General features: G+C 43.2%; 1 protein-coding gene across 5 annotated transcripts in view; it reads left to right on the top strand.

The window, feature by feature from the left end:
• The first annotated feature begins 5,007 nt into the window (after positions 1-5,007).
• OSBPL6 (oxysterol binding protein like 6) overlaps positions 5,008-19,956 on the top strand; it is a 218,629-nt gene continuing 203,680 nt past the window's right edge. For 2 of the 5 annotated variants that reach the window (XM_039222481.1, XM_039222480.1), the window contains exon 1: positions 5,008-5,141. The gene's annotated coding sequence lies outside the window, so the exon portion shown is untranslated. The remainder of the gene's footprint in view (positions 5,142-19,956) is intronic. The other 3 variants (XM_039222479.1, XM_039222477.1, XM_039222482.1) reach the window with 2 other exon arrangements.

Here is a 19,956-nt window from a genome sequence, read left to right as displayed (position 1 = left end):
CAGCAAGGAAAGGTTGAGACTGGGTTTAGAAGCTCAGCCTTTCTGACTTTGCTCTTTTGAGCCCTGCATCCGGCTGTCTGCTATCCAGGTGCAGCCCACTTCAGATCCTCTGTCCCCCGTCTCTCTAACCCATCCCCACATGCTCTCTCTCTCAAAAATAAATAAACATTAAAAAGATTTTTAAAAACAAACTTTATATCACAACTGTATCACAGGCTACAAACAGAAAATAAACTCTAAAAATACAGTGAAAAGGAACAACAAAATATCATTAAATTCTGGAACCATACTACTAGGCCTTCAGCTTCCAGGGCATTTGGCCCCTGTTACCTCTCTCTTTTCACACTGTCTCCTGCCCTCATTCTATTCCAGGCCCTCTGGCCTCCTTGCCCTTCCTGGAACACATCAGATGTGCTCACTCCATTGGCTTTGCAGAGGCTGGTCACTGACTGGAGGGGGAACATCCTACTCCCATACATCTGCCTGCCTGATTGCTCACCTCCTTCAAGTCTTTGCTTGTGCCTCCTTCTCAGTGAGGCCCAGATTGACCACTTTCTATAATGTTGCAACATGGCAGCCCACCTCCATCCCTCTTAATGTGCTCAACTTTTACACTTTTCTGTATTATTTACTGCTTTCGAATGTGCTGTGTAATTCACTTATCTGTTAGGTCTACTGTTTATTGTCTGTCTCTGCTGGAATGTAAGCTCTGTGAAAGCCTGCTGTTTTGCTCACTCATATTTCGAGCACCCAGAATAATGCCTAATATATAGCAGATACTTAATAAATATTTATTGAATTAAATGAATAAAATAGGTATCAAAAACCCCAAGCCCCTGTAACCAATTAGCCTAACAAAATCCCAATTCTTTCTATCCTTTCAGACACTCTGATAAACACTCTGAATGAAAGGTTCACTCTGAAGTAGATATAACAACATCCTCTGGGCTATACCAGCAGGTCATCTGGGCAGATCCTGACTGTGGGAATGAAGGAGATAGGACCAAACGGGGTTCAGGACCTGAAGGTTTGGCTTTTGATGTTGCCAGATGTTCACAGAGGTTCCTGATGGCAATATTCTTGGTAAGAAATGTTCCAACAGCATCTGTGATTTTTAGGGAGCATTAAGAAATTGGGGGAACAAAGCGTATGCACATGTTCAAAGCCAACGCCAGGCGTGACAGGCTGAAGGTTAGTGTACATGAAGTCCCCTCACCCTAAAAGTTAACATTGTACCTTTCTCACAAGAACTCATTGCTTGAAAGAGTTTCTCTTCTGATTTTCTTACTGTGTTCCTTTGATCTTGTCAAATGGTACATTTATAAAAAAAATCGACTTTACAAAAGTAAGTTACAAAAAGGAATGCTTATCTTAATGTTCACAAAAGTGAGGAACTCAGATGGGATGCTTCCATAGCAGGGGGAAGATACTGCTCAGAATTTTCCAGCTGAGATTTGATTTTTTGTTTTCCACTCAAGAAGCCAAAATGATGTCTCAACAAAGGTTAAAAATTTTTTAAAAAGCCACCGTTCATTCCAGGTTCTGAGAGTGATTCACCAAAGTAGGTGAATTTAGTGACGCTAAAAATATTTTGAAGGCTGAAAACTGTCAATGAACAAATACAAAGCAAAATTATGAATAGTTTTGCTGTTCATATAGGATGCCACTGGAATTCCTCCTCAGATTCTCTTTGCCTCACATTGCTCCAGGTTTCTCAGCTATGTGGCCTGCTTCAACTGCCCACAACTGACTGACCCAGTGCAGGTCTCCCGGAGCAGATGAGTCACAAACTTAAGCCTCTGGCAGACAGGGTTCAATCAGAGAAACAGAAGCATGATAAGTATGTTGAATAAGGACTTCCCTATATTAGACCTCACATTTGTGAAAGGATCTGGGGAAGGAAGAGTCTGGAAAGGGGCTGCCGAAGGATCATGGACCAGCCCTCACAGAGGTGAAGCAGTCTGAGTTTTCAGGGAAATGTGGAAGCAAGGTGCATCCACCAGCTGCAGTGGGGCCCCCAGGAGGGCTGATGTAGAAGACTGTGGAAGGTTGTGGCCTTTGCGGCTACCACCTCTGGAAGAGCCTGTAAAGAGTCTGTTAGCCCAGCTGTGGTCACACTTATTCCGCAGAGGAGAACACAGAGCACAGAAGAGTGAGGGCAAAGGAGAACTCTTGCATGTGGATATTTGTCTCATATCTAGCCAATGACAACTTACAGAGCGTAATTGCTGCTGCTTCACTTTTGCCTCCCAAGTCTCTGGCAACTTCAGTTTTATCCATCTGGACACATGTAGACCTGGAGCATACCGAGAAGAGGATTCTGGGAAACAGTTTCCAGTATAACCAAATTGCCTGCGGAATAATTCCGCACAGATACCATAGCCTGGCTCCAGAGTGTGGATTGGTTCCTCAAGTAGCTGCCAGAGGAGAGGGATGATTCAACCTGAAAGCTGGGTAGTTAACTGTCAGTGGGATAAATTTTGACTAATGCGAAATAGGAGATTGGAGGGAGCTTACAGGTAAATTTCTTCTTTGGTCCTCACTTTGATAGACTGTTCCTGTGCACAGTTTTCTATACGCCCTATCCACAAACACTTCACGTGGCCCAACAACTGTGCCTTTTCAGGTTCATGAAGCATAGACCAGGTTTGGAGCATATCATCATGTATTTGCTTCCCTCTTCCCTGTTGCATATTCTCTTCCCTCACTCTTGATGACCAGGGACTGCATCTTTCAATGAAGTATTAGCACATCACCCTTCCTAAGAAACCCCAGCTAAAATAGTGCCCATAGAAAAATTGTAACGAGGGGCACCTGGGTAGCTCAGTCGGTTAAGTGCCTGACTCTTGGTTTCAGCTCAGGTCATGATCTCGCCGTTTATGAGTTTGAGCCCTGTGTTGGGCTCCGTGCTGACAATGGGGAGAATGGGGATTCTCTCTCTCTCAAAATAAATAAATGAACTTAAAAAATTAAAAACCGTAATGAAAATGAAGTGTTGAGAGTTGCATGAAGTGAACATATGATTTATATAAAGCTCAGTTCATGTGTATGTGATGAAATTATAGCATTAATATTATTAGTATTTTAAGAGTATCATGAACTTCCTTCACTGAAGAAGCCCACACCCAAGTGTTTCTCTGAGACAAACAAAAGGAGTGAATCAGGGAGCAGAGATCCTTTTAGCCAGCATAACACTCGTGATATGAATTCTTAGCAAGAATATACACTTCATGAAAACATTGCTCTCTGGCAACTGCCAAGCAATAGCCTGGCCATAGCTCGAAAAGCGTCAAAAGCCTGTTATTCATATTCATGTATCTGAGTTTTCAAACTATTGTGATGTGCAGAGTGGAGAAGCTGCCTCGATACCAATGGCGGCTCTCTTTAATCTGCCTGTTCCCATGGGTGTAGCGCCATCACATCTTATTTGATCATTAATGAGACAGGTAGACCTTTTCCTGATATTTACACCTATTTTTAAAATAGTAAAACACAGAGATGCTATGGACTAGAGTGAAAGGTGTGCAAGCATTCTTACGATAAAAAGAGTTTAAGTTGTGGTAGCTCCTCTCCTCCACCCCACCAATTAGTTCATGGTTCTCTGCTACTAGAAGGGAAAAGCCTTGAGAAGCACTCCTTTATGTTAAGGACTCTGTATGTGCTCTCTCTCATCTCCTCCCACACTTGTGCATTTTCTTGTATACGGGGTTGGACTTTTCCCCTCTTTGTAGCTGGAGTGGTTTCGGTAGTTCCTGTCAGTGGAACCCCGATGGAAGAAGTGAGGAGGTGGTGGTGATGAGGAGACGGCCAGGGTTCCAGTCGTTCCGTTCCACGGAGGAGACTGTCTTCACATGGGAGGAGATAAAGTGAAACTGTGATGTGTCCTAGGGTCCAGCGCCTATTATTTTATAACAGGACAGTATGAGAAAGTGAAACGCCGTCACTGAGTTGCCTCCGTGGACAGCAGTATCTTCAATTTTTGAAACCTGGCCCCCCCTCCCCCGCTCCCCAATCTGGACGCCTTGACAGCATAGACCTAGAGCACTCCAGCGCTGCTGCTGTAATAATTAGGCTCAATCAGTGTTGTCTGATCCTCACCACCCCCCCCCTCCCGCCCCAGCCCCAAGATGGTGATGACAGAAGTGTCTTGAAATACTTTTGACATTTCCTCAGACACCCATTCACAGAAGAAACGTCTGTGCAAATATTTAAATTACCCCGTCCCTGGAGCAAATTTGCCTCCCGATTAATGTACCCTAGAGCACAGACTGGGAACGGTCTAAAGGGGGGTGGGAAGGGTTGTCGTACGGTGGAGCTTTATGTTTTCACCGAACCCAAGTGTCTCTCTGGGCCCGAGAAGTTTGGTCAGGGACCCTGCGGTGGTGAAGTGGGGGGCGGGCGGGCACACAACAGTCCTGTGTGTTTACTGACCAGCCTGAACGTCCGCTGGAGACCCCGGCTGGGCAGCGCCTCCGGGGAGGCCGCCGGGCTGCCGTTTCTTTCTGATCAGTTCTCCCCAGGCGCTCGGAGAGGCTGCGCTCCAGGCCACCAGCGCCGAGGCCCTACGGGGTCAGCCCTAGGGAACTGCGGAGGACCCGCCTCCGCTGGCCTGGGCGGCCGAGGACGCTTCTGTTGGCTCGCAGGCCCGGAGATACCCGGCCAGGGTCTCCGCCCCGGTTATCTCTTGGCCCCCAGAGGTCCCCAGGGGGCCGGGCAAGGGGTGAGGCGCGGCAGTGGCATCCCGCGCGTCGGAAGCTCTGCGAGGCCAGCCCGAAGCAATGCGGACGGTGCAGGGAAGGGTACCCGCGGGGCCGGCACGCGGCGGGAGAGCCCGCGGCTCGCGGGGCCGCTCCGGCCTGGGCGGCTAGCGGGAGCCGGGGGCGGGGAGCCGGGAGCACCGCCCCGCCAGCGCGCCCCGCCCGTGGGAGAGGAGGGGCTGCGGCGCGGCGGACCACTGGAGGCGCAGCACCGCCGCCGCCGCCGCCGCCGCCGCTGTCGGTGCTGGAGTCCGCGGCTCCGCGCAGGCGGCGCCCGCGCCTCCGCTCCCTGGCCAGCCCGCGCGCCTGTCCGCCCGCCTGCCGGAGCCGCCTCCCGCCGCCGCCGCCGCCGCCGAATCGGCGGCGCCGCTGCTCGCCTTCCAGGTAGGTGTCCTGTCGCAGGGGGACCCCGGGAGCCGACACAGCGGTGCCCGCACCGCGGCCCGGGGCATTGTGCGCGTCCGGAGGGCCGAGCACTCGGAGGGACGCGCGGCTGGGCACCCGGGCTTCGGGCCCTTGAGGCGTCTTCCCCCACCCCGCCCGGGGGTTCCCCCGGCCGGCCGGTTAGCCCGGGCGGCGGGGGCGGCGATGCCTGTCCGGCCCTACGGTCAAGGTGGGAGGGGGTGTCTGAGTCAAGGTCCCTGTTCGCTGCCCTCCCTTCTCCCTCGTTGTTGGGGAATTCCGGCCGCCCGGCTCTCGCGCCCGCATTCCTCCGCGCTGCCCGGCGCCCCCGCTCCCCCCGGCTGCTGGGGATTGAAGCTGCGGCCGCGAGAAGGACTGATGTAATTGTCAGCGGAGAACCGAACCCGCGCGGTGAGAGCGCCGGCGCCCGCGCCCGCTCCAGCTAACGCCTACGCCGCACCTCCCAGCGAATCCCGGCAGCCGAGAGGAGCGGCTGGGGAAGTTGTGCATTGGGTTTTATTGTGCGCGTGCACTGCGGACTGCCCTCGCGGGGCACCCCTGTCCACCCGCTGCTGGCTCCCCTGCAGCCTTCCCTGCAGCGTTGGTCCACACCTCCAGCCAGGGCCGAGTCAGCCTTCCCTGGTTCAGACCGGGACAGCGTTTGCAATGCAGTTAAGACGTGCTTCCCCTGCATCGAGCCGGGAGCTGCCCGCAGATCGTGTCGCCGGGGATGCTGGGGGAGGAGGGGAAGGGAGACCTGGGGAGGAAGCCGGGAAGAAGTAATGACACCAGCAGATTTTTTTTTAAAAAGCCTCTACTGTTGTAGACACATTTGCATGACACCTTTGAAGCTGGTTTTGAAAGTTATGACCAGATACTGATTTTGTGGCAATTCTGTGATACACCTGAACGGTAGCTTAAACCTAGAGACCTAAAGCTGGGGAAAGCATTACATAACGGACATGAAGCAAATGACACGAAACTAAGTGAACCCACTGGGTTGCCAGATTCTTTCTTTCTCCAAGACGCAAAGTCCTATAGGTTGTTTCCTCCATATGAATTTCTTTTTTTTTTTTTTAATCGCTGGACTAGTTTTGGCAAATTGTTATTCACTTATGTGTTTTTTCCTAAACAACAAACACATTCATTTTTTTCTTGGACATCTTAATTAAAAAAAAAATTCCTGCTAGCGGATAGTTGTATATCACAGAGCTGATTAATAAATGCAGTCTTTCTTCAAAGGTAAAATTTAAAAATATCCCATCTTAATATCATTAACTTTGTTTTCCTCTTGGTTGTGATTTTTCCTCCTTCTTCTACCCCCCATTTGGTTTTTCGAAGCATTTCCACAGTTTTGGGTACTGCAAGCTCACAGTGTTGATAGTCCTAACCCAAGCTACAGCATTGCAGATACAAAGACTAATAATAAATGAAACGGAAGACCTCGCAGTAACTGAGAGTGAGCAGAGTTCCCAAGGTCGGAGGGAAGCTGCAGCATAGCTTCCCTATAATCACCTATGGAGACTATGCATAGTCCTCGTTGCGTTATAAGGAGGACCCTGATTGGTGGAAAATTATTCCAATTATTCTTTAACCCCGGGATTTCCTGTGTTTCCCTTAAGAAATAATTTTTTTTCCTCAGAGTAGAAACAAAATATTTTCTAATGAACATCTTTGCTTTTAGCAAACTTAAAAATCCTGTTTTTGCTCATATTTTCAGTTTTGATGTTGATTACTCAGTTGTGCATTCAGTGGCTGGATTCTTCTTGGGTTACCTCAGTTTCAAATTATGGTGGTTTATCAGATGTCTCTTGGTATAGTGCGATGTGCTTCTGCTGAACTTTGGCAGGATCTCATAAGTTTTCTTGTCCCGAGATTGCTTTAAACTTATGTTAACTTTACTCCAAGAAGAGAGGTGACGTCCTTCTAAAATGAAATATTTGTGGTTGGAGATCTGTAGTACCCTTGTAGAAATAGAATTAGGTTAGTGCATAAGTAGGTAAAAGTTTTATGTGACTTTACTCATGAAACTGTTGGATTAGGGAGAAGATTTAAATTTCATTAAAATGCCTTGTTCAGGTAGCATTCAGTAATCATTCAATGGATAATAACTTACTGAGCATCTACCTGTTTAAGACATTGGTGTAGGCACTGTGGGAAATACAAATGAGAAAGATGTCTCTGCCTTCAAGAGTTTGTAGACTAGTTTGGGCAAAAGAGAGATTGCTTTTTTAACTGCAAAGGTTAAGTAATAATTATAATACTCTTTTTTTAGTTTGTTTTTAATCTTGCAATAAAGGTCTCATACTACCCATTGACTTCTGGGAGTTTTTTTCCATTCAACATACTGTCACCAAGATTCATCCATGTTGTATACAGCTGTAGTTAATTCGCTTTCATTGCAGCACATTATTACATTATGTGTCTGTAGAAATATGTTTCCCTGTTCTGCCAGTGGCCTTTTTTTTGTTTGTTTCTACTTAAAGAAAATTGCTGAGATTGCTGCTCTGATCACTCATGTTTCCTGAGGCACATGTGCAAGTGTTTCTTTTGGGCAAATACCAATGTACAGAATTGTTGATTTGTAGGATGTGTGAGTTGAACTTACCAGATATTGCCAAATCTTTCCCAAAATTGTTATACTAATTTACACAAGCCAGGGAAATAAGCAAACACAAATTATCACACACAAGTATTTGTATATGTATGTGTATTAAAATGCTTGTTAGTTTGTTTTAAAACAAGAGAATGATAGACTTAAAACTTGGGATAGCAGTTGTCTTCTGGGAGGACCAGAGAGATGTCATGAGGAAGAGCACACAGATGGATATAAGTTATTGGGAATGATCTAGTAGTTAGAGTTGGTGGCAAGTTCTTAGGTGATAATTATATTTAAAAAAAGCAAAGAGGGCCATGCATAGATTAGTAACAATTGAAAATTCTAAAGGAAAAGAAAATCAGGACAATATAGAGTTAACACGAGGCAGAACAGGCTACTGTACCAAAAGACCAGCAAGATGTCAGCTGAGGGACAAAGAAGCAGTCCCTGTGTACAGGCATGTATTGCATAGAGTTCATGGCAGAGGCTTACAGGGAAGATGAGCAGGAAGTGGCCTTGCTGAGAAGAGGAACTTCAGCCATCTTGGACAGAGGAAATGACACAAGTGGAAAAAGCCATGGGAAGTATTTCCAACAGTGAACCACTCGAAGAGTTTATTAACAAGGCTAGAAAACTGATAGATTGGGAGATGAGGATGGGAGGGGGGGAGACTCAGGCAGGATCCCTGGTTGGGAATCTGCTGATTAAGATGAGAGTTCTCCACCTGGCAAGAACTAAAAGGAAAGAATGCGTTTTAAAAGACACTGGGAGGAGAATCCAAGGCTTAAGATCCTACATAAGAAGAGGAGGAAGGAGTCAAAGATGTTTCACTATAATTAAAAGAAATAGAGAAGTTGTGGTAGGAGCTTTTAGTGTGATAATTTAGCCATGTCAAGTGTGGGGTAATAGGTATTCAAGCTCATGTTTGAAAATGGGAGCATGAAGCTGGTGGGCAGTTAGGACACTCAAAGTGGAGAATGTGATTTTCTAATAATGTATCTGGTGCCAGTATCTGAGCGCGAAGAGTACATAAAATTCATTTGTTTAATTTTTAATTATGCAAAGGAGGTAAAGGATCAATGGGTTAAGGTGTGCAGAAGATGTTTTTATGTTGACAGTAGGGTTCGTGGAATTGAGAGTGTAATGGCATCACAACCATAAGGGTTGAAATCAAATCTTTCTGGACAGTTTACTAGTTGTATGTAATTTGGGGGAAAAAAACCCCCTCTGACCCTCAGTTGTGGCACATCTAAAATGAAGATACTAATAGCCACTTCCCATGTGTTCAGGGAACAAGATGTGATTGAGGGACTAGAGCCTTTAGGGCTAATGTTTGCCTTCATGCTGTTTCCCATCTAATGTTGCAGAGTAATGGTGCATGCATTTATATTCTCTGACATATACTCCTCTGAAAAAGATATAGAGGGGGGCGCCTGCGTGGCTCAATCTGTTGAGCATCCAACTTCGGCTCAGGTCATGATCTCACTGTTTGTGGGTTTGGGCCCCGTGTCAGGCTCTGTGCTGACTGCCAGCCCAGAGCCTGGAGACTACTTTGGATTCTGTGTCTCCCTCTCTCTCTAATCCTCTCTCTCTCTCTCTCTCTCTCAGAAATAAATAAAACATTAAAAAGTTAAAAAAAAAAGATAAAGGGTTTATTCTTTGAGGTTCTCTTCATTATAATAAAGAGTTGCTTATGCTCATTTGTGGGGACAGGATAAGACTTTTTATTTCTAGGGCTATTCTGGGATACTATATAGTGTCATTTTGATTGAATACTATTTTAGCTGGCATTTTAATTTGTAAATATTGTGATAGGTATTCAGCATTTTTCATTATATTTTAAAATTCCTTTTCTGATTTTACTTATATTTCTTGACGTTTTCTCATCCTCTCTAATGTTATTTTCTCACTGATTTCGCACCAGCTGATACAATGATTAGTGGCTCTACAGTATTTTCCAAGGAAGTCTAGTCCTCATTTGCCTTTCCTTGGCAGAGTGATTGGGAGAACATCTTGACATCTTGCTGGTAGTTCGAACAGCAGTTGAATGGAAATGTGGCAGTATCTTAAAGAAAAAAGAAAAAGGAAAAGATAGACCTCCTGAAGGAAAAAGCTTGTTGCTTACCATTATAGTCAGAAATTATCAAAAAGCTCATAAGAGAGTAAAGGACTCCCTCCATAAGCCTCTGTTATTCAGGAATGATTAGTCATATCCCTTGTTTCAGCTACACATTCCCCACATCCTCTCAATAGATAAAAATATTTAATGATTTGAAACCCAGGGTGGACTTAGTAGCTTTGGTCAAAAGCAATGAGCTGAAATTAATTTTAGGGATAACTGACATGATACACATCCCAGTTAGTGAAATTGGCATGGTTTCTGGCATGATTCTGAGTTTCCAAGAACTTTGGAGGCAGTTTTGCATCAATCCATTCAATTACCAACCCCTGAGCTGATCAGTGACCAGATTCTGTGGGTCTTATGTGAAGGTGCTGTGGCCATCAAGTGCCTTTCTTCTTCATTCAGCCAGCCTTAACTGAGCACCTGCTATGTACGACACCCCATATTAAGTGTTGGGTCATAAACCTCTCTGCCCTCAGGGATCTACCCAAAACAGAATCTACCAAAAACAAGTCACTATTGAATATGCATGCGTGTGTGTGGGGTGGATCTGGCTTTGGTTTTAGAATTTGCATGAAGTATCTATTTTTTCTTTTGTTCCTGAAACTTTTTCCAGATTTATGTTTAGACCTCCTTGAATTGAGAGTGCTCTGGGGGAAAAATGCAGTGCCTGCAAAGAACAAGTTACTTTAAATTTTTTTAATGTTTTATTTCTGAGAGAGAGAGAGAGAGAGAGAGCGTGAGCAGGGGAGGGTCAGAGAGAGAGGGAGGTACAGAATCTGAAATAGGCTCCAGGCTCTGAGCTAGCTGTCAGCACAGAGCCTGACGCGGGGCTCGAACCCACAAACCTGACCTGGGCTGAAGTCGGACGCTTAAATGACTGAGCCACCCAGGCACCCCAAAGAACAGTTACTTTAAATGTACTTCTGTTTTTTTTTTTTTTTTAATTTTTTTTTTTTTAAGTTTTATTTATTTCTAGGAGAGAGAGAGAGAGAGACAGCGCGAGCAGGGGAGGGTCAGAGAGAGAGGGAGTCACAGACTGAAACAGGCTCCAGGCTCCGAGCTGGCAGTCAGCACAGAGCCTGACGCGGGGCTCGAACACACGAACCGCGAGATCATGACCTAAGCGAAAGTCGGACGCTTAACCGACTAAGCCACCCAGGCGCCCCAATGTACTTCTGTTTTATCAGCTTTTTAAAGCAGAACTTTTAAACTTATGGTAAGTGTTTTTGTCATGGACACTTAAATGTTGTCAAATAGGAGAAAGAGATCAGGAAAGGGAGAGGCTGGGTGCGTGAAGTCAGATTTGGAATGAATGGAATGTGTCCTAGTGCTGAATGGATTTTTAAAGGGGAAAAATAGAAAATAAACAAATATGAATGGCTATTAAAAGATCTAACTTGGGGCACCTGGGTGGCTAAGTCAGTTAAGCGTCCGACTTTGGCTCAGGTCATGATCTCACAGTTCGTGGGTTCGAGCCCCGCATCAGGCTCTGTGCTGACAGCCAGCTCAGAGCCTGGAGCCTGCTTCAGATTCTGTATCTCCCTCTTTCTCTGACCCTCTCCTGCTCATGCTGTCTCTCTCTCTCTCTCAGAAATAAAAACATTTAAAAATTTTTTAATAAAATAAAAGATCTAACTTAGTGTTACAGGGAATTGAATATATTGAATCATGGTGGTCCCAAGCTGAGGTTCCTGTTGGGTCATATGAACCCTTCTCTTTGAGTTTATGTTCACTTACATTGTACAGTAGTGTAGTTTTCAAAATCAGCCCCCCCCCCCCATTTTTTTTTGAAAGTTTATCTATGTTTCTTAGTAATCTCTAACTCCAGCATGGGGCTTGAACTCATGACCTCAAGATCAAGAGTCACATGCTCTTTCGACTGAGCCAGCCAGGTGCCCCTTTAGTATAGTTTTTATACTAAAATAAATTATAATGTAAATGTTAAATATCTTTAAATTGTAAGGATTACATTAATGGAAGGAAGCAGAAAAATCCAATGACTCTTTTTGCTACTGGTTTGGCAGTTTATGAAAGTAAAACCTACCCTTTGTGATTTAATTCCATCTGAGAAGGCCAGTGTCTCCAAATCTATAGTAAACTGTCAGACAACAGAGCTAGACAGAAGGCTGGGCCAAGTAGCTTAATATCCGGGACTATCTAAGGGAAAACTGGGTTAGAGAGAGTGGTAAGTATGTGACTTAATTTTTAAACTTCAAATAAGTTTAAATAAGTAAATATGTAAACAAGTTTAAGCAAAAGTAAGTTTAAATAAGTGCTTTTAAATAAGATAATGGCAGATTGTCCTTTGAATGTGTTTCACCGGTGTGGACTCTGAGTGCTAAAAGTTCATGATTAATATACCAAAAATTATCTTCTGCTTTAGAGATATTGGATTATCTTTTTCTCTGCTCAAGAAAAGCTATATGTGAATTTATAAAATATATGAAGAAAATACTCAGACACTAGAAATATTTATCTTTGCTTGACATGTTTGTGCTTCAGTGACCTTTGTATTGATTCATAAGATGTTAGAGCTGAAAGAGGTTTAAAAGATCTACCCCAGGGGTGCCTGGGTGGCTCAGTTGGTTGAACATCCAACTTCAGCGCAGGTCATGATCTCAGTTCGTGAGTTCAGGCCCCGCAGTGGGCTCACTGCTGTTAGCACATAGCCTGTTTTGGATCTTCTGCCCCTTCCCTGCTTGTGCTCTCTCTCTCAAAAATAAATAAATCTTAAAATAAAAATAACAACAACTTCTTTTCTGGCCTCTCCCATTTTCCAGGTGGATAACCTGAGGCCCAGACACTTGCGCAGTGAGGTGTAAGCCCCATGTACAAATATAACTAGAAGATAATGTGCCAAAAATTTGCTTCTCTTGGGGGTAACAGGAAATAATGCTCTAAATTATAGGTAAATGAAAGAGAAAATGAACCAATAGCAACCTCTGCAGTGGAACTTTAATCCTCTTTTGCATCATTCTCCTTGAATGACTGGTGTAGAAGGTGAAATCAAACCTATATCCATTTTTAATTTGTGGGGGGGGGTTAGAGAAAAGATTTTGTTCTGAGGGTATGATGAGAGGAACGAACACTACAAATATCATTGTTTAAAGCTTTTTGCTGTTTGCTATTTTGATACTTACAGCTTTGTCTTTTAACTCCACTGACAGGAACAAATAGAGAAAAATTAAATAATCCCATGCTACATACTCTCGTCTCTCTTTCCTTTGTCACTCCCTGGCCATATGCTAACATAAGAGACAATCAACGGGTGGAGGGAATGGAGTCAGGAAAAGAACACTAACTTCTACTTTTTGATCTTGCATCGTATCAAGGTAATTCTTATTTTATTTTATTTTTTATTTCCGAGAGAGAGAGACAGCATGAACAGGGGAGGGTCAGAGAGAGAGGGAGACACAGAATCCGAAACAGGCTCCAGGCTTCGAGCTGGCAGTCAGCACAGAGCCCGACGTGGGGCTCGAACCCACGAACCGTGAGATCATGATCTGAGCCGAATTTGGACGCTTAACTGACTGAGCCACCCAGACACCCCTGTATCAAGGTAATTCTTGTCGTTGATCTTGAGACAGACCTACCCACCTTTTGAAAAGAGCGTGGAAGTAGAAGGGAGAAAAACAGTAGTATATTTTTAGAATCTTTTTTTTCAAAGCTCAAACCTAAAATAAACCTGGCCTCAATTTTTAGCAATAGCTTTATTTCACATCTCCTATACCAACCAGTGCCTAGGTTTTATCCTAATTTGAACAAGTTACTTTGATTTTTTTATACATCATACAGTGTAGCTATAAGTAACAAACTATTATCCATAACTAAAGTTTCAAGCATAAAGTATCTAAAAGAACACTAAAAATTTTAAAAATTGTTACATGTCATTTCTGGAGATAACGTCTGATTTTTTTTATTTTAAATTAAGATCACATTTTTGCTTTCTGTTTATCTGTAGCAGCTAGACAATCTTTTGCATATTCGCACCCCATCAGGCAACAATCTGAGCAGTTTTTGTTGTATAATTTTCCTAGAATAGAAAAAGCAGCACAGTTTGAATGGCATGTTGATTATGAAAAGACATTAATGAAATTCTTTTTGATCTCAATAAACTTCAAATCAAAGCAAGAACTATAAAAAGAGTGTGAGCTCCAAGGTAGGCCAAGCAAATGTAGGGTTCACGTGAAACTCCGTGAAGACTGCAAGAGAGGAGTGAGCAAGGTCTGCAAGAGCTCAGGGCGATGGAAGAGGAAGGTCAGGGAAGGAAGGACGTGGATATTCTATCCCAGCGTGTCCTCCAGTCTCATTTCAGTCCCATCTGATGAAGATCAGATATGAGGGAAGATATCTGCCTCTGCACTGAAAGAAGAAAGGGAAGGGAAGGGAAGGGAGAAGGGAAGGGAAGGGAAGGGAGAAGGGAAGGGAAGGGAGAAGGGAAGGGAAGGGAGAAGGGAAGGGAAGGGAGAAGGGAAGGAAGGGAAGGGAAGGAGAAGGAAGGGAAGGAAAAAGAAAGAAAGAGAAAGAAAGAAAGAAAGAAAGAAAGAAAGAAAGAAAGAAAGAAAGAAAGAAGGAAGGAAGNAGAAAGAAAGAAAGAAAGAAAGAAAGAAAGAAAGAAAGAAAGAAAGAAAGAAGGAAGGAAGGAAGGAAGGAAGGAAGGAAAGAAGGAAAGAAAGAAGGAAGCTTCTAAATGTCTTGAAGAATACAGAAAAAGTAAGATAAATGGTTGATAAATAAAGTTCCATTTAAGGAAAAATAATATCTGTACAGGCAGAAGATAAACATTACCTCATGGGAAATAAACTATAACATGTCACAGACAAGGCTTAACTCCTCAATATCCAAAGAACTCCTATAGATTAATAAGAAAAATAACTTAATCTAATAGGAAAGGGGGCAAAGGAACGAGCAGTTTACAGAAAAGGAATTACAAATGGCACTTAAAAATATGAAATTAGGCTCAACTCAGTATGAGAGAAATGCAGTTTTAAACTATTTAGCCTATTTAGTTGGCAATGATCTTGATGTTTGTTAATACCTGCTGGTGGCAAGGATTTAGGGGAGCTGACAGACTCATACATTATTGGTAGGAGTACATAATGGTACCGTGTCTATGGATAGCAAAATTAAAAACTCACCTACCCTCTCACCCTGAAAAATCTAAGAAATTTTTATGTAGTTCTGCTTGTACATCTGAAACAAAATTGCACAAACATGTCCATTGCAGCATTGTCTGTAATGGCAAAAGACTTAGGGAAAGCTAAATATCTATTCATATGGGATTGGTTAAAAATTAGGAGCAGAAACAAAACTAGGTAGCTGTTAAAAAAAGTGAGATTATTTTATATTTGCTGGTATGGAATGATCTCTAATATATAATAAAGGAACAAATCAAGGTATATGGCCATTGGTATTAAATATGAGTTTATAAATATGTGTTTATGTGTAAAGACTATCTCTGGGGTGTCTGGGTGGCTGTCGGTTAAGCATCCAACTTTGACTCAGGTCATGATCTCACAGCTCATGAGTTCAAGACCCACATCGGGCTCTGTGCTGACAGCTCTGAACCTGGAGGCTGCTTCTGTGTGTCTCTCTCTCTGCCCTTTCCTGACTCACACTCTGTCTTTCAAAAATGAATAAATGTTAAAAAAGATTTTTTTAAAAAAGACTATCTCTGGAAGATCGCACAAGGAACTGCTAACAGTGATTGACTCTGGGGAAGAAAATGGGATGGTTGAGTGGGCTGGGAAGGACACTTACTTAGGGTACTTATTTACTATACCCCTTACTTTTGAATTTTTAAACACATGAACATATTATCTATTCAAACCAAGAGAATTTTAATATTTCTTTAAGAAGTTCAAACTTTCTGTTGTAAAATATTTAAGTCATGGGATATAATGTACAGCATAGGGAATATAGTTACTAATATTAACAATTCTGTATGGTGACAGATGGTACCTAGACTAGTAGTAAGTGGGGATCACTTCATAATGTATAACAATATCAGATCATATGGTGTACACTTAAAGTGAATAGTATATTGTCTGTCAGTTATACTTCAATAAAAAAGTCTTACCGATCACTTGTACTCATCAAGAATATCGAGTAGTTGCAATAAGTCAGGCAGAGAAGGACAAATACCATATGTTTGGACGTATAGGAGGATTAGGAGGAACTTGACGGAGGACCAAGGGGGAGAAGAAGGGCGGAAATGGTGGGGGAAAGGGAGAGAGGCAAACCATGAGAGACTCTTGAATGCTGACAAAAACTGAGGACTGATGGATGTGGGGGGGAGGGGGGGATGGGCATGAAGGAGGGCACTTTGGGGATGAGCACTGAGTGTTATGTAGAAACTAATTTGACAATAAACTATTTGTAAAAATAAATAAATAAATAAATAAATAAATAAACATTGAAATAATTTAAAAAAAAAAAAAAAGAATATCGAGTAGTTGTAACCAATAGCATTGCTTTGGAACTTTGGGGCCCATTCTGAGCTGATGTGAGAACATGGTAGGTGCCTTAAAGACTGGCCCTTACTACTACGCTAACAGGCTAAAGTCCAAAGAGGAAGGAAACCGCAAATTGTTGCCCTTTGGGACAGAGTTGTCATGCATCGGTTTGCTGTGGTGGCCCTGCCTTTGCCACTGTGCCCCCAGCTATCTGGTCTCACTGGGAGGGAGACCCAAGGAACACTGATTAGGAACAGGGTGCAGATGAGAGTTCAGGGAGAAGAGACATTGAAGAAGATGGTGGCAGAAGCCTGAAGCTGGGAGAATATAGACCTGCAGATGGTATTAATTGCTACTTCCAGTCCCTCAGCGGCAGCTTATAGTGGTAGTACAGAGAAAAATGTTATTTTATAGGTCTCAGCCATTTTTCCTGAGGTTTGATATGGTGTCTAGGAATATGCATTTTTATTTATTTTTTAAGCTTATTTGAGAGAAAGAGGGAGAGAGAGAATCTCAAGCTGACTTTGCACTGTCAGCGTGGAGCCCAATGCAGGGCTTGAACCCACGAACTGTGAGATCATGACCTGAGCTGAAACCAAGAGTTGGATATTCAACTGGTTGATTGAGCCACCCAGGTGCCCCTGAATATTCATTTCTTACAGTGCCCTTGGTTTGGGGAGCTTGTCCTAGAATCACTGGTCTCTTCCACCCTCCTTGTTGTATGGATAAGACTCTCCCCTTTGTCCTTTGAAATATCCATTCCTTGGGATATTTTTATAACTTCTGAAAGTTTTTCTGGTGCTCTCTTCTTAAACCCTTACTTTCTTTAGGGTGATTGTTTCATCATGCCTTTGTCATCCTAGAGCCCACAAAGGGATACTGAATAGTAAGGTAAAGATTAGTAAGATGGAGAAAGCCAAGGTAGCAACTGAATGGTTAGTGGGTCATAGCTTTGGGTAGAACAAGTATATGCTGATATGAATTTAATAAGCAGTGGTATGAATAGTTATGAGTTATACTAAAGAAAAGGGAAAATTTGGTGATGATCATAGGAATCATGTTGCAAAATACTTTTTTAAAACATTGTCATTTCTAATTATTGTTATTATGATTCTTTGAAAATTAGTTTGTTAAGTAAGTAGACGATCCTAATTTCCAGCCAACTTGGGGCAAAGCGGTCGTCAGTCCCCTAGGTCAGCCCATCTCTGGCTGTTGGAAGGGTGCTGCCCTCCCCTCTCCCTACCCAGTGGCATTTTGCCTCTTCTCAGCTTCCGTTGCTGGCTCCTGCCCTTGCCACATGCAGGTCTCTCTCCCCCATCACTTTCTTCTCGCCCCCTCTTACCCCCTCATTTCTGAAACCCCACAGAAGTCACTGTCCCCTACAACTCAGAGGCTCCTTCTTGTTCCCATTCCACTGTGGGTCTTCCCTTTGGCTGCCCCTTGTGGATTTTGTCCTCCCAAGTAGAACAGAAGCTCCTTTTTTAGGGCCAGTTGATACTTGCTCAATACTTACCAGTTTATACTTGCTTATAATTGATCATTCTGGCATCCTTCAATCCTATCATCTTTCTCAAGGCCATCATTTGATTTGACAAAATATTTCTTGAGCACCTACTATGTGCCAGGCTCTGCTTTGAAGTCAGAAAAGGCCTCTGCAATGGTGAAGAGACACATGAAACGATGCTCAGCGTCCCTCCTCATCAGGGAAATACAAATCAAAATCACACTGAGATACCAACTCACGCCGGTCAGAGTGGCTCAAATGAACAAATCAGAGGACTCTAGATGCTGGCGAGGATGTGGACAAACGGGCACCCTCCTCCACTGTTGGTGGGAATGTAAACTGGTGCAGCCCCTCTGGAAAACAGTGTGGAGGTTCCTCAAAAAATTAACAATAGAACTCCCCTATGACCCAGCAGTAGCACTGCTAGGAATTTACCCAAGGGTTACAGGAGTGCTGATGCATATGGGCACATGTACCCCAGTGGAAAACATAAAAATAGTGCCTAACACAGAGGATTGTTAGTGGGATAGAGTGTGTTAATGCATATGCATTTCTAAGAACAGGGCACACAGTAAGTGCTCTGTAAGTGCTAGCTGTTATTATTTTTACCACGTTAATGGAAAATAACTACATTATTCATTAGTTAAAAACTTACTGTGTAAAATGTAAATATAGTCGTAATGTCTTTTATGCCTTGTTACAAATCAAATGCTAATTTGTGAGAGAGAAAATTGTCAACAGTATTTGTAAGGCTCTGTTTTAATGTCACTAATCTGTTAAAAGTATTTTATATGCTTACGCACTTAGTTACTGATAACAATGACTATATTCAGGAGATTTTGTTAGGTCTCAAGAGAGAGAAAGATGATTTAGCTGTCAATCCTCCAGTATGGGAGATAAGGTATAACTTAGCGTAATACCAAAAGAAATGAGGTTAAGTGTCACACCAGGAATGTGATTTCCTGCTGTGAAGTATCCAAGGAGGTCTTGTGGTTAAGAGGGGCATGGATAAAATTTTAGGGACAGGTGGCATTTTTAGGGAGTGGGAAGACCAGAAGGAGAAGACTTGGGTAGAGGAGGAACAGATAGATGGATAGGTGAAAGACCAAGAGTCATGTCCCTGAGTCAAGAGCGGGAAGAACTTCTAGGAAGAGGAATGGGCTATCACAGATATAACAGAAGAGTCACGGAGAAGAATGTTTAAAGAAAGACCATGAAAAGCATTATCCTCCTCATCCTCCTTGGGGTCAGAGAGATTTGGTTGGGGATTTATAGACTTTTCTTGACAAAAGAGCATATAATAGAATTTCTGGGACATGACATAGAACTGAAAGAAGCACCAAGTCAGATAAGATACATTTGTTTATATTGAGGTGATTCATACATAGTAAAATTTCTAGTTTTCTTTTTTTTATTCTCTAATTCTCTAAAGGGCACTTTTAAGACTACCTGCCATTTATAACATTCTTTGTCTGCCAAGCATTCTGCTAAACATTGGAAATGATTATCCCTTGTTTAAAGCCTTGCAGATGCTTTGCAGTAGATATTGTTACTTCCATTTTATGGATGAGGAAGCTACGGTCCAGACAGGAGGTGACCAACTAACAGTCCACCTGCAGTAAGTGACCAAGGTAGATTCAAACCTGTCTGGCCCTGAAGCCTGGGCTCTTAACCAATTTTAAATAATAATTATTTAGGTATTTAGGTAATTATTCAAGGTATTTTAGATGCAGAGTTGTGAAGACCCAACTTTTACTGATGACCAGCCACAGTGACCTTGTTGCTGTTCTTTTAAAAAGTCTGGATTATTCCCACTCTACTGTCTTGGCATTTGTTCTTCTCCTTTCTTTAGAACACCTTTCCCCCCGGATCCTCCTCACCTTTCCCACGTCACCTCCAATATCAGAGATGCCCTAAGGAGCAGAGAGAGGGGGAGACACAGAATCGAAAGCAGGCTCCAGGTTCCAAGCTGCCAATACAGAGCCTGATGCGGGGCTCAAACTCACAGACAGTGAGGTCATGACCTGAGCTGAAGTCAGCTGCTTAACCGACTGACCAAAATTATTAATCCCAATTGTTAATTAAAAGAAGGATAGGCAAAAACCTCACTTTCC

This window comes from Hyaena hyaena, unplaced genomic scaffold, assembly GCF_003009895.1.
Source record: "Hyaena hyaena isolate Hyena2069 unplaced genomic scaffold, ASM300989v1 scaffold_1137, whole genome shotgun sequence".
In the NCBI taxonomy this organism is placed as follows: Eukaryota; Metazoa; Chordata; class Mammalia; order Carnivora; family Hyaenidae; genus Hyaena; species Hyaena hyaena.
This window is presented reverse-complemented; position numbering and strand designations above follow the sequence as displayed.